Below are 15544 nucleotides of genomic sequence, written 5' to 3'. Positions count from 1 at the left end.
ATATACTCGAGGAGCAGAGTGAGTAAACGTGATGCAAACTACTTGTGGATAAATGAGCTTGTATGTGAAGGAATCAGTGTGTTCATTGAAGGCGACAACCTTCTTTTCAACCGACATGAAAAATGCCTATTGGGTTATCTGATTCCAAGTGGAAGCCTTTATCTACACCACTTCACCCTCCACGGTGGCTTTTCCATGAGAACGAGTTACTCATGAACTTAACTGCTGATTCGCTCCCTTGTGCACGAGTTTATAGTAAACAAAAATTATTTTAAAAATGTATATTTTTGATGGCTGCATGCTTCATAATTTACTTAAACAATAATATTCTACATGTCATTTTTGTGTCATTAGTATTCGTGTCGTACGTGTGTGTATGGGGAGGAGTGGAGTACTTCTGACCATAGCGACAGTAACTGTGTGTGTGTGTGTGTGTGTGTGTGTGTGTGTGTGTGTGTGTGTGTGTGTGTGTGTGTGTGTGTGTACACCTGCTGCTCCTTCACATGGTTCCAATAATTCAAGTGCCTGCAGCTCTCCACTGTCTCATTCCCACACACTTGAGCATGTGTCTTGCGGGATTCATCCTCTATTTTCTCACACTGTATCCTGCTTGGAAATTGCAGGTAGGATACAGGAATTTGCAAATAAATTACACGTGACTGTGTCGACCAGGGGGGGGGGAACCCGGGTCCCCGAGAGCCGCAGTCCTGCACGGTTGCTATGTGTCCTCACGGCGACACAGCTGACAGCAATTAGTGGCTCGTTATCAAGCCTTCTGCAGAGCCTCATCATGAGAACTCAGGTGTGTTTGAGCAGGGAAACGTCTAAAACATGCAGGACTACGGCTCCCGAGGACCAGGGTTCCCCACCCCTGGTGTAGACCTTGTGATGATTAACCAAGATGAGGAGAAAAAAAACTCCATCAAAGACCTTTAGAAATGATTTAACAAGAGGGAACCTTTGGAAGGCCATGAAGAGTTTCTAGAATATGATGACTGTATGTCAGGGGAAGATAGCATGTTTGAAGAGCTGGTTCGAAATGACTCACCTCTTCACCAAGGAACGGCTCTGCTGAAGCCAGCCACTGGACCACTGGACCACTGGCATGCTCTTCTCACAGTCTCCTCCATCCGACCCCTGCCAGTATCAGCCATATAATTTATCACCATTATAGACGCATATTATCGTCCTGTACTTTGCAGTTTTGATGGGATTTCCTGGAGGAAATGGCATCAGCTGCTCATCAGCAGTGACATTAGACCGAGGGTTGTAAAACGGTGGGAGGCGTGAGATTCCCTTGTCCAACAGTGTCTTGATGGCAGCCAGCTTGTCTCTCTGCCATCGCACTGATCCGCTGTCTTTATTCGTTAACCAGTTTTGATGAAAGTGCAGATGTAGGGAGGTCCTTCTGAAAGTAGAGGGCAAAATCGTTTAAAGTGTTGTGTGTTAAAACCTTTGGATGCCATTCACAACCTATTATTTTGAAATCACTCCACATGGACTGAATGAAGCCAATCTGCTTAAAATGTGTTTTGCTCCCAAAAAGTGAACCAATTATTTTTTTTCAGGAATGTTGACTTCTACTTGTTCATAATTAAAAAAAAAAAAAAAAAAAAAAAAAGCAAAAAACATAGAAGATAAGACCAGATCTATGCAAGCACACACCTGTGAAAGCTGAAAGACAAACACTATTCGTTGAGCAGATTTGTCTTAGCAAATGTGGAATATCAGGTGTGTGCTTCTTCAGATGTCACAAAATACTGGGGGAATTTCATGCAAACACATTTTTGAAAAACGTTTGCCTGTTTGATGACTGCGTCTATTTATAACATGTTTGAAAAAAGAGGTGCAAGTTCTCTCAGCTATTAGTACAGCCCCGGCTGTTATTGTGCTGAGAGACCTTTCCTCTGCTGGCTCACCACGACTTTCATTTTTACACTGGTGTACCTCAAACTTTAACTTAATGACTGGGCGTCGGTGTCGTCAAAAGTTTCATGGATTTGTGCGAGCTTGCAGTTCAGACAGATTTTTGCAGGATCTTGTAGAGTTACTTGATTACTTGTGTTACGTGAACTTGGCTTTTGGCAGCATTGTGCTTCTTTTGGTAGGATTTTCCCTTCTGGACGACGGATTCCACCCAGGTGCACCTCTGGTGACGTTTGAAGGGGCCACTGCATGCGAGTACAATGAAACATTCTGTACAGATTCAGGCAATCATACAAACATATGAATTAAAAAATAGAGCACTCCTAAAGGTTCCTAAAGGGAACCCACACACACACACACACATGCGTCAGAAGTCCTCCACTCCTCCCCATGCACACACGTACGACACGAATACTAATGACACAAAAATGACATGTAGAATATTATTGTTTAAGTAAATTATGAAGCATGCAGCCATCAAAAATATACATTTTTAAAATAATTTTTGTTTACTATAAACTCGTGCACAAGGGAGCGAATCAGCAGTTAAGTTCATGAGTAACTCGTTCTCATGGAAAAGCCACCGTGGAGGGTGAAGTGGTGTAGATAAAGGCTTCCACTTGGAATCAGATAACCCAATAGGCATTTTTCATGTCGGTTGAAAAGAAGGTTGTCGCCTTCAATGAACACACTGATTCATTCACATACAAGCTCATTTATCCACAAGTAGTTTGCATCACGTTTACTCACTCTGCTCCTCGAGTATATGCAAATTCACAAATTACTGAATCAATTCATATGATGGGTCAAAGTTCCTTTCACACACTGTAATCATGGCAGACAGCCAAAGATGCTCATTAATGCTGAAATGGGATCCACAAGCGGAGTGTGGACATTTTTGGTTGCAGATCCTATTTCTGTGAGATTTCTTTTGCACATGTGAGACAATGGGTATGGTGTGATGCAAGCGAGCACTGTGTTCAGCAGGTGTGCGTCTGTTGCTGCTGGCTCAGCCAAGCATCCAGCTGCTGTGTCCAAGACTGAGCAGATGGTTTAGTGGAAGAGTAAGATGACACACAAATGGAGTTCAAGCAAACCACGGAGAAAAATATCCAACTGAATACATTCAAAAATCCTTATCAAAGTGGCAGTGTAAGAAATGTAAAAATTGAAAGAAATATTGTGCCTTTTTGTCATTTTGGCCACAAAGTGCTGCCGCGGTTGAGTTTTCATGTTCTCCCTGCGCATGGATGGATTTTCTCCCAAAGTCCTGAAATGTGATTCCATAACGCCTGCAGGTGTGAAGGTGAGTGTGTGTGACAGATCGAGGTGCTCTTTGTCTTCCTTCAGTGTCAGCTGCAGTTGGCTCCAGCTGTGCGGAAGATGGATTTAAGAGTATTAGATGGATGTAATAGTAGGTACCTTTTAATTTCAGTGACGATTGAAAATGATTGGATTACCAGTCATCATTTGTTTTTTCACTGCTGAACACAATGTAGGAAGAGATTTCAAGATCCCTCACAGCCTCTCGCTTCTTCCTCAGAGATTTTCCTGCACCTGCCTGCATGTAGCAGCCCAATTCTCCTGAACAAAACTGCCCTTTCTGTCTCAGGTCTGAAAGGTACTCTCTTTTTTCAGCACTTTTAGAGGTCATTAAAGTATTTTTTTTTTCTCCCAAAGGTAACTTCAGAATAGTACATTTCTTTCCAGCCATCCTCCCAGGTGTGTGTTTTGGGTCATCCTGTTGGAGAACCCATGACTTTTGAGTAAGACAGCCCGTGATCTACATCATTTCTAATCCAGTGACTCATATTGTTTGGATGTGGTCTCCTTCGTGCTTTCTGTCGTAGATCATAATGTGCCACAGGATTACCAAAGAGCAGCAGAGATCATATTTTTCAGTTGAGTATCTTAAATACCTGAATACCATATTAAAAATAGGTGATATTTCAAGCTGAAACTGAATTAATTTGAAATAGTACTCCATTGTTAATGCAAATATTTTCTAAGAGCCTTTCTTTATTTCAGTCTTGATTGTAAATGCTCAGTGTCACAAGAGGTATGAATCATTATTTACGAGAGCTGTCATGGTGCACATCTATTTCATTGACTTTAAAATGTATTCAAGATCACACACACTTCTAAGATGAGTGGACGACAGCAACTGGACTTCATCTCACGTTTCATATATCTATACATGTATTTCATTTCCATATCTGCAATGAATGACGTCACATTCTCACAATCAAATACATGCAGGAATGGATGCAAAAATTGTTAGCCTTTTCTGTACGTCTCATATAGTGAAGTGCATTCTCTACTGTCACATCTGGGTTTTTTGTTTAATATGCAACCAAATCATGAAGGCCAATGTGAAGTCTTCTGCATGTAAAGACTCCGAGGTCTGAATAAAGTGGAGCTCCATGTAAACAAACTACTGTCCGAGTCCGCGCACACCAGCGTGCTCTTGCTCATGCTGGTGGCGACACGCTGCCGTTGCTTGCAAAGATTAACCATGACGTTCTGCTTTCACATGCACTTCAAAGCCGTGACCAGTTTCAACCCGCACGCTGCAAAACCCTCCGCATACAGGCATACATTTAGTTTCATGTCATTAAACCTCACTGTGATCTTTTAAGACTCATCTAGCGTTCTTCATTTTCTTTCTCTTGGGTATAGAAATCAAATTTAGTGCAAGATTTGAAATGTATTTCATGTCGATGAGGAAGAATAGGTAACTCAAATGAAAGTGTCCAAATTGAAAAAAACAAACAAAGAAACAGCTAAGTGTGGTGTCATTTAAAGACATTTCCCACTTGGGAACTATGAGGATGAGCATGCTGTCTGAGAAAGAAAAAAAAAATCTCAAGAATGAAAGCTGACACTGACAGAGGTGCGTGTGTTTATGTGTGTTTGTGAGAAAGGGAATAAGCGAGGGGGAGGGAAAGAGAGGGAGGGAGAGGGACAGAGAAAAAGAGAGCGAGAGAGAGAGAGAGAGAGAGAGAGAGAGGATGGAGTGTGGGGAATGTATGTGTGTACAGGACTGAGATTTAAGTGGAGAGGAAGAGCAGAGGACCAGAGAAACAGGGAGAGAGTGGAGAGAGAGAGGAGTGAGAGCTGCAGACTTAGAGACAGAGGAGAGGAGAAGAGGAGGAGAGGAGGAGAGAGCAGAGACCAGCAGCTTGTCTGTCTCGATCCGTTGCCTGCTGGATCTCCCTGAGCACAGCTGCCAGGCAGCTGCCGACTTGTGAGTGGATCCTCTTGCTCAGTGACTGCATGACGAGAGCGCCTGAGTGCGTAGTACACAGCAGAGTTTCCCAGCGGCTACGCTCAGGTCTGAGCTCAACAGTACTGGTTATACTACTGCCATACGAGGGAAGATTTGAACAGCTTCGCTCTGGACTTGACTCACCACCCATGATCCCCTGCCAACTCTGGCATACCCTCTCATTAAGGTAAGCAGATGAGGTGTTTTGCTCACTCTGTGTGACGTTTCCTCTTAAGTTACGCCGTTTACTTTCTATTGTAAATGTTTTATGTTTTTTGACATGAATGTATAATTATTGAGAAAATTCCTCTGGATCTAAATAAAGTTTAATTAACTAAAGCATGCTTGGCCAATTTAAAGAAGCCGCTGTGGAGCTGAACGTAACACATATCACATTGCATGTGTTCCCCGCTCTGGTTTCACTGTTTATTGTGTCTGTCTATTGGGTTTGACCTGCTTCATTTATGAAAATGCCTTGATGGATTTGCTTATTTTATGCTTTGACCATATGTGTTACCTCTCAACGGCTCTTGGTCACATGTAATTGCCTTTTGAGTGTGTTGCCAGTGAAAAAGGCTGTTTCTGTGATTGTTTTCATATTACTTGAACAAATTATGATGCATTTTTAATAATGCCGTGGCATTCTCGGAGCACACCTGTGTGAAAGGGTACATTGTCCATACTGCTGATCATACAGACTGTACAGTTTATCGAGTTGAGGTTACTGGGAGTCGGCGATGTGGACTTCTCGTTGGGAATACACACATGACACAACATACTGTATTGTACTGTACGTTTGTCCAAATTGGTTATGTATTTAAAACTTGTAAACCATGAGCTTTGATAAAGGTGTTTTTAAATCAGTAATCAATCCTGATGACTTTACTTTTGTAAGAAAAATGGAAAAGTTGCAGTGAGAGAAAGACAGAAACATATGTTCCATGTGATTTAACCCATCCTCAACAAGCATTGGTTGGACAGTGTGTGGCTACACTAGAGTAATTTGGGCTTTAAGGAACTTGGTCCAGGACTCACAGGTACAACAGCGAAGACAAGCCATGTTTTCCACTTTTCCCTCTAAAAGCTGTCCAGAGATTCAAACCAGTAATGAGCTCAATTCTTCTAAATCTGTACTCCCTCAGCAGTGTTCCTCAACAGACACATGCACTGTTTTAGCATGTTATATAACATAGACACAGGAACTAAAGCTCTTCATAAGTATTAATGCGCTCCAGACAGTATTTATCCTCCATAAACAGTCTAATTGACGAAACAAATTGTTTACTGAATTGAACAGGTAATTGAATTTCCCTCATGGATTCTGTTTAGTTTCAATAAAGGTTTCTCGAGCTGTTTCATAACACCCAAGTAAGCAAAACCTACTGTTTTCTAAGTCTTAGTCCATCACAGTGGAATAATTCTTCACGAGGAACTTATAGCTCAAGCTTTCTCTAAAACAAGAACTTTTGACAGAGCTGTCATACAACGTGACTGTAAATTTGATACTGCAGCACAATTGAAAGGACACACACACAGAAAAACCACATGTCAATTGCCCTTCAAAAGGCCATGTGATTATTTGGGGGGAGGGTGTTCAGTAAACAGTATGTATCCTGTTAAGCTAAGAGCCAGACATACCCTCATCCTATATGCTGCTGATATCTTCCAGTGGCCCTACAAGCCATTATAATAATTATGCAGCCCATATCCAATATCTATCATTAGACACAAGCCTTGTCATGCCCTGCTGCTAAGATTGTAATGCATACTGATTTCTGCCAAGTCGTCTTTGATTCACATGATATTCTGAACCACAAATGTCTCCTGAACAAAATATTGTCAGGAGCAAAAACTGCACTGAGACACAATACATGAGAGAAACAAGTGATGTTCTTCATATAACAAGGGCTTTCGCAGAAAAATGTGGTTTGTTTGTCTGCATCTGCCAGAGACATGAGTTGATTTTGATATTGGGAATGTAAATTTGTCCACACACACACATTAAGAGAACTTGCAGTCCTTGTTAGGACAAAAAACCTGGACCGCTGGAGGGTTTTTCTTTTTTGTTGTGTGGAAATGTATTGAGATTAGACTCAGGTTAGATAAGGGTTAGGCAAGTAATATTTACAGGTCTGTTAAGATCTGCAGGAATGACCATAAGTCATCAGAATGTCTCCTGTAGGTACGAAAACTAAACATCTGCTGTGTGTGTGTGTGTGTGTGTGTGTGTGTGTGTGTGTGTGTGTGTGTGTGTGTGTGTGTGTGTGTGTGTGTGTGTGTGTGTGTGTGTGTGTGTGTGTGTGTGTGTGTGTGTGTGTTTTCCATTCACGTGGTATAAGGAAAAGTGGTGAAGCAGGTCCAGTGTTCATCAGTGCTTGAAGACTGGCCCATTTTGTGCAATCCAACAGACAAGCTACTGTATTTCCAATTCGACAGATAGCTATCACGGTGCATCACAGGCCTGTTGCATCTGGGAATCAAATGGAGACTTATAAAGTATTACGTGGGGTATTAGACAGGTGGTCATATTACTCTGGCTGATTGGTGTAGTTTTAATGAAAAATGCAGTATTTAGTTACAAACAGTTGTTAAGTGAATCACAATCGCAATTCTCAATCAAGAAGCTGAAAATGCCTTTTGTCAGTTCTGACAAAACAAAGCATTTCAGTCAGTTAATTATGAATTACTTGATTGTCAAGAAGGAATGAGCGATTATTCAAATTAGCCTTCCTGATACATGGAGATTTACTGCTAAATTCCAGCTTGCGTGGTGTCAGGATGTTTCCTTATTAATGACAGTGAAAACTGACAAAAGATTGGCCCACAAATGAATTCTTAATTAGGATAAAACAAGACATTTAGAGATGTCACCTGGTGAATTATAATGGCTCTGTTAGTGTCTCTATATTCTGACATTCAACAGACTAAATGATAAAGCAACTAATTGAGAAAGTGATCATCAGATTAACTGACAAAGTAATTAGCTGAAGCAGATTCAACACATAGATAAGGCGATTCCCTTTTAGGCTCTGGTGAGAGAAGCCACATTTCATGATTCATTAAAAAAAATAAATATATATATATATATATATATATATAAAGGAATGCATCCATGTACACGAATATATGAATTCATTTAAAATGTATACATGTATGTATGTACCGTCCGTGCTGTAACCCAGCATGACCATGTGGAGGTGTCACTAGTAAGCAGCAGCTGCCACATTCTTGTGGGTGGAACAGCGTTTGTCAGTGACACGCCATCGAATTTGAAATGCTGCGTCCAATTAATCACATTTATGGAGCCAATGAAGGAGAACTCCTGTGTAGCTTTGAATCAGGGAGGAGACGTTTTATTGACCACTGTCCTGTGGCCGCCTGTGTGCGTGCTTCATAGTGCTTACATCAGGTTTGTTCCAGATAAAACCCTCTGCTCCTGGCGAAGATATGTTGTTGTAGTTATGGCAAAATAGCAAATAATGAGGTACAGAAAGAGATGAACACAATGTGTAAAATTATTAGTAAACATACAAGAACAACAATCAAGGGCACATGCTTGATTGTGTGTGTGTGTGTGTGTGCGTGTAGAAGTGCCTTGTTATCTTCATCTTAGTAAACAGAAAAAAGGAGAAAAAGTCACTACTATAGTGTAGGAGTGTATAATGAAAGCCTTCATTATTATAGTGGCAGTGTGGGTTGATAGCAGCACACATAATTTATACACCCCAGCGCAACTTCTCACAGAGGGTCATCTGTCGATTGACTTATGAAAACAACCATTCCCCAGCGTAGAAAATGGGGTCAATTGACTATACCTCATTCTTAAACTGACGTATTGTCCTTCACTAGTGGTAGTGCTGCTGGGTGGAAAGAGAATTTTTGTCAAAAAGTAGATATTGGCTGAATTTCCACAGATTATCCAATGAAAGCTATTGAAGTGTCTATTAAAAACACAAATGTTAGTGTGTTATTAAAACTGGATGCCGTCAGATACAGAGCATGAAGGTTTTATCATTCAATTGACATATGTCATTCTGCATTAAGTTGAGGGTTGTTGGATGCTGTTGCAAATCCCAAATCTCAAATGTACACTTTCTTTTTTTTTTTTTTTTATTTCCATAAGTTAAGAAAACGTCTAATGAAGTAATACATAAAAAAAAAGAATGTGAAGTTTCTTCAACATGCATCCATGTCTGGTCTGAAGCCACACTGAGACATAAACACTCCAGTCAGCAGGAAATGAAGCTCTGTGTCATCAGATATTTTTTTTTAAAAGATGCTGGATTTGGTGAATGTATAATAAGTGAGGGGATAAAATCCCTCCTTGCATAAGTGTGCCTTGGCTTGCAAGTTTTAAACTAATGCATCTAATGCTTTAGATGCATTAGTTTCAAATTTGTGGCCATTTCTATTTAATGTTGATGGTAAAGAACATATGGGATTTGAGGTAATGCAGTATTAAGAAGATAAGCAGGGACAACTGTTGTGTACATTTTTCTTGGTTGCTTTTATTTGTATAGTTTACCCACAGTTTTTCCAGATTATACTAGTTAGTCCCTATGCTGAGGAAACAACATTATATAATAGCATTTATTGGGAAAAAAAGATTGCCATCTACCCTAAAATGCTACAAAAGATGTCTTCTCTTCCGTTGACACTAACTTTATAGGCATGCTTTTACGCTGGCTTATGTTTAAATGTACAGTCTTGTTAAAATAAAGTGAGGTATACAGTAGAGGCCAATTCATAACTTCCCAGATACATTACTCCTGGAGATATACAGTGCTGGGAAACTTACCCACTGACCGAAACAGCAGGAATACCTTGTTAGGTTACCATCAGAACTGTCTTCATTGTTGGTGGCATAGATTCAGCAAGGTTCTGTGCCACCACAGTTTTTTGTTTTTTTTGTCCACGTTGACATGAGAGCAATTGTTGCAGATTTTTTTTAATAATATATGACAATTATAGAATGTGTGAGTTTATTACTAATACTAATACTAACTAAATCCACCAACAATGTTCTGAGATGGCGCTTTGGACTGGTGTTAAACTCCAATGCTGCAATGGGAACATGACTTATCTCAAATAACACAACACAAATGATTGCTTCCACCCTCTATTGTTTATTTGAACATATACAGTTACACTGCAGAGTTCTATACATAAATGCGACCCCCTGTGTCACACAGTCACTGAGAGACAACACAGGGTCTGTTTTCACATGGCAAAGTCAATTTGTCTTCCCTGTGGGAAAAAACAAAAAACAAAATCAAAAAAACATGTCTATTTACAAAGCTCATTACCCATTACCTCACCTGCATCACTATCCACACCCTGAAGTGATCGCTCCTCACTTTAAAGTATGTGACATTTCTAACCCAGATCATTCCCTGTTTACTTTTAGCATTTTATGCAATGTTAGCAATCGTGAAGATAGTGGAGAGAAGCCAGTCACAGCTCGGTGGTGTTTTCTGTAAATAACACATGGTCCTTGGAATTGTTTTATGCCATGTTGTGAATTCACGCTGGATACAGTAGATTCAAAATCTTGTTTTTCCTCTTGTCTGGAGAACCTCAGGTGAAACAATGGCCCTACTACATAAAAACCCATCCCAAACACATTTTTCTCTATTTTTTTTTGTTTTTGTTTAATCTACATGATCAATTTACTCATTGGCACAAATGATCTTTTAATGCTTGAGTTGAGAGTATGACAGTGAAGACATAAGGTTTCGTAACATTTCATCTGATCTGAATCAGGACATGTTGTAAGGCTTTAACCTCTGGATTTGTCACTGCTCTGTGACATTCATTAACCCTGTTTGACTCACTTTTACATAAGAGAGGACGACTTCTTGTTGTGTGTGTGTGTGTGTGTGGGGGGGGGGGGGGGGGTGGGGGGGGGGGGGTCAGAGCTGCAGGGAATACAACAAAACATTCAAATTCAATCTACTATGCTCAACAGTATGAATTCAATTGCTGTCACAAGACAAATTTACAACAGGATATGAAAGATGTTTATATTGAAATTGGTAATAAACCATATCATGAAGCGTCATTGAGTCATTTTTTGTTTTTGTTTTTTTTACTTCAAACTGAGGTGAATTGTTAATCTTTTTGAGGGATGTCTAAAGGAGCAGCTGTAAATAGAAGCCTCTGTCTGCACCACATTGGCTTTGGTCATCAGCAGTAACAACCAGGGAGCTTAGTTGGAAATCTGTTTCGGTTGTATTTTGTGGAGGAGATTTGGGCCTTTTTTGTCATTAATTTAGCAGTTTTTTGTTGTTGTTGTTGCTTGTTTAAAATTCTACCTAGTCCATAATATCTACATGGTGTTTCCCATCTGTTGTATATGTATTTGTTCATTTATTTGCAAAGTGGAGCTGTCCTTCAGCTGACTCCATCCGACTCTCTGCATCCTAATGCTGAGCAAAAATCTCAGGGTTTTTTATTTTTATTTTCGTGAACTCAAGGAGAGAACCCTGAAGGCTGCTCATCATCCACCCTGTGCACGTTGACTGCGCATGCGTCAGAGCAACTGTACGCTTGTGTGAGGAGATCCTCCGTCTCCCCGTCTGAACAATCACAATTTAAAAGCAAATAGAGATCCAGAGGCTTAGACCTCCTGAAGTGAAACATAAACTACTTGACGAAAGATGGACAGCGCCGGGCAGCAGAAGTAGAGATATTTTCGGGATTGTTACATTACCTTATGGAGAACGCATGGAAGTGAACCAGGAGTGTAGTATGGATGCAATCGTGTAGCACCCTGAATATTCTAATAACCGGGTCCAACCCAAGTATTTTAGCCGTTTCAGTGTCACTCAGCTTGAATTTTGCCAGGAAAACCTGTCCCTTGTCCGCGTTTGGCTGGTTGTCCCCTCATTATAGTGTGTTAACAGTTAAATATGTGTCCATGTACAGTGATGACACACAGGGTGTCTGCTCTTACTGGGTTGCTCCACAGAGGTTCTACTGTCTTCCAAAGCAGTTAAGGAACTTTGTGATTTAGTTTATGTGGGATAAATACACTAACTTGTAGCATAAACGTCTGTTACTGTTCAGTCACATACCACACTCATCTGAATGATCGTTCCATTTCTCGCATGTCAAATAAGAAAAGTTGCCGCAGGGTACAGTTTCTCTATGGCTATTAAGGGTGTTCTTATTATGGTGATTACATATTACCATAACTACTCACAGCTTCACCAATTAGAGTTTTTCACTTTCTGCCCGAAGCTCGAAACTGGACCTAACCTTGTTGACTCCTCAGGCGTCAGTGACTCCACTTTAATTCAATTTTTTCGCCTTTAATTAGCTGTTGGCCTGTATAATAATTTCCCCAGAATGCCATAATACCTCCTCACTCTGTCACTCAATGGGATTAAAAGTCACATAACTTCAATAAATTTGTACAAGTAAAGTTATGAAGATATATTATATACAAAGGCAACATTTCTGATTGGCACGGTGGAGTGGTGGTTAGTAGTCCACAGTCGGATTAGGATGGATGGATGGATGGATGGATGGATGGATGGATGGATGGACTCAAGCTTCCTTCCACATTAAAAAGATGCTTGTTCAGAGACTCTAGCTGCATGTGGGAGTGTGTGTGTTGGTGAAGAACTGGCGACATGTCCTTGAATCAAGCTCCAACAACGGCCACACTCACTTAGACAAAATGGGTACAAAGGATGGATCAATGAAAGGCTTATTTTCTCGATATAGATTTGCTAAAAAGTGGAATTGTACCAAATTTTCAAAAAAAATTTCACAAGATCAGGTTGTTCAGTTGGAGCACATTGGGTAGGAACTAGTCAGAACCCCATTTTACACAATGTATTTAAGTGACAACAATTTCATTGCGTTTTGGGAAGCTGTTTCCATCACAATGGTGGTTGAAGCTACTGGGAATGCAATTTTTAGAGAACGGCCCCCCAAGATGGAACTTTACGAAAACTCTTTTAATACATCTATGTACAAACAGGCCAAAATGCAACTGTTTCAACACACAATAGCGCATGCGCATCATGGCCGTAGTGAATAGTAATTCTGCACATGTACAAGTAGACGGACAATAGCAACACTCCTGAGACTTGGTAGGTATATAAGTGAGAGTCACCTATAATAGTTATCCAACTTCGCTGTCTGTCATAGAAATGGACGTGTTCTCACCATCTTTAATGTTCATAGCCTATTGCTCTCTGCGTGCACGTGTTTTAGGTTGCAATACAAAAGCAAGCATCAGCACCCACTGCTGGTCCAATATGAAAATTAGATTGTTTTCAAAATATTTTATTACTACAAAAACATTGTGTTCTTAATTTTCCTAATTTGTGACTAAATCAATATATTCACATATCATTTCTTTAAAATTAATTTAAAAAATACATTGTCCAATATTTCTAAAACATTTTATATATCTTTATGTCCACACTCACAAACAACTTTACCTGCATTGACTTTTCAATGCATTTAAAAAACAACTAATAAAGCTAGAAGTACAAACATAAAGTGAGAAAGCCAACTACTCCACTCAAAACACTGTAGAAAAACTTACACCAGGCTCTTAAATACTCAGAGTGTCAGATTGGCAATATAAGACTACTGTACAGGCAGGACCTAAACATGCATTTACGATCCAAAAATGTTTCAGCGGCACTCCAGAGTCCAGAAGCTTGGCCCTGACTTCACATCGTCTGGTCTCCTCCTACTGAAGTGACACAAACAGCAAGTTTAAAAATAAAAGTGTGATTGCAACAGTAAGCCTCGACCGAGCAGCTGCTTTTTCCATGACTCCATCATCCTAGTGTTTTGTGTGTGTGTGTGTGTGTGTGTGTGTGTGTGTGTGTGTGTGTGTGTGTGTGTGTGTGTGTGTGTGTGTGTGTGTGTGTGTGTGTGTGTGTGTGTGTGTGTGCGTAACAGACATACACACTTCTGTGACGACACAAATCATGAACATGCAGGCTGTTTGTATGTAATGTTGTATTTTTATCATCTGCTTGATTTTTTTTACTGCACTGTCGCCGCATGTGAATCATCTTGTTTAAATCCATGAATTTGCTGTTATTTTACAGTAATATAAATTCATCTCCATATTGTCTTTGCCTGAGCCTGAGAGCTGTACAGTTCATTGTGCAATGAGTAATAAGTACTATTTAATGATGTTGCATGGAGATTGAGTGATTTGTCTTTGAGCTAAATAAAGCTTTGACAAAGGCAGGGACATCTGCCATTTACAGTACCCTGAAGAGAAATATGCTTTAGCCTTTGTACAGTGTGTGTGTGTGTGTGTGTGTGTGTGTGTGTGTGTGTGTGTGTGTGTGTGTGTGTGTGTGTGTGTGTGTGTGTGTGTGTGTGTGTGTGTGTGTGTGTGTGTGTGTGTGTGTGTGTGTGTGTAAATACCCATGTGATTATCTGCAAACATGGTCATACCCCAAGGGAAGATAGATCCTAAATGACGAGCAAGCAAATGTCAGCTATCCTTATCCTCATGTTACCATGCATTATGGATGAGGCTGTCACTACCAGCTTAAACCGCAAGAAGAACATGACCAAGAATGTACACACTCACATGTACACGCACACAAAAAATGCATACAAAATACACAAACAAGTATTGTTTGACTAACCGGTCGAGCGAAACCACCATCTTAACAAGCTGTGTCATTAAGTCCGCCTCCACTCCTCTGTAAATATCAGCTTCTTAAAAAAATATAGTCCTGTATAAAATCGTAGCGTGTTTCATTCTCGATGAATATTAATGTATACCTACACAGCATCCAGCAATTAATGTCACTTAATTAGTGAATTTCATGACCTCAAGCAGTGGTTCTGATGATCAAAACTATTACCACACATACACACACGCACACACACACACACACACGCACACACACACACACACACACACACACACACACACACACACACACACACACACACACACACACACACACACACACACACACACACACACACACAATATAAGGTTTCAAACAACGACAACGACAACGACAACAACAATAAAAATAATTTGTATTATTATTATTAATCAAACTCTTCACTCACTTGTTTTAGCCGGAGGCGCACTCAGCTCCTATTAAACCTCACTTATTCACCTCTGCAGATTTGAAGCTAGTGGAAAAGGCCACATCCTTTGCTGTCGCTTCTCCTCACTTCCTACATGTCGCTCTCCCTGTCACTCTCCCTTTAGTCTCATGTCTGTCTGACACAGAAGCTCAGCGACGTTACCTCCTTTCAACACTGATGACTCTTAATATGAGGATCACGCCTGCGAACCACATGAAGGTGCAATACAACCAATAATCATTTTATCACAACTTA

At 40.3% G+C, this 15544-nt stretch overlaps 1 protein-coding gene across 1 annotated transcript in view; it reads left to right on the top strand.

Annotated features, from left to right (window-relative positions):
* The first annotated feature begins 5181 nt into the window (after positions 1-5181).
* Positions 5182-15544, top strand: part of opn7b (opsin 7, group member b) — a 54109-nt gene continuing 43746 nt past the window's right edge. Inside the window, exon 1 of the mRNA XM_080497416.1 lies at positions 5182-5381. The gene's annotated coding sequence lies outside the window, so the exon portion shown is untranslated. The remainder of the gene's footprint in view (positions 5382-15544) is intronic.

Source organism: Blennius ocellaris (genome assembly GCF_963422515.1).
Source record: "Blennius ocellaris genome assembly, chromosome: 5".
NCBI classification, from domain to species: Eukaryota; Metazoa; Chordata; class Actinopteri; order Blenniiformes; family Blenniidae; genus Blennius; species Blennius ocellaris.
The sequence above is the reverse complement of the archived record's forward strand: the minus strand, read 5'-3'. Positions and strand labels throughout refer to the sequence as shown.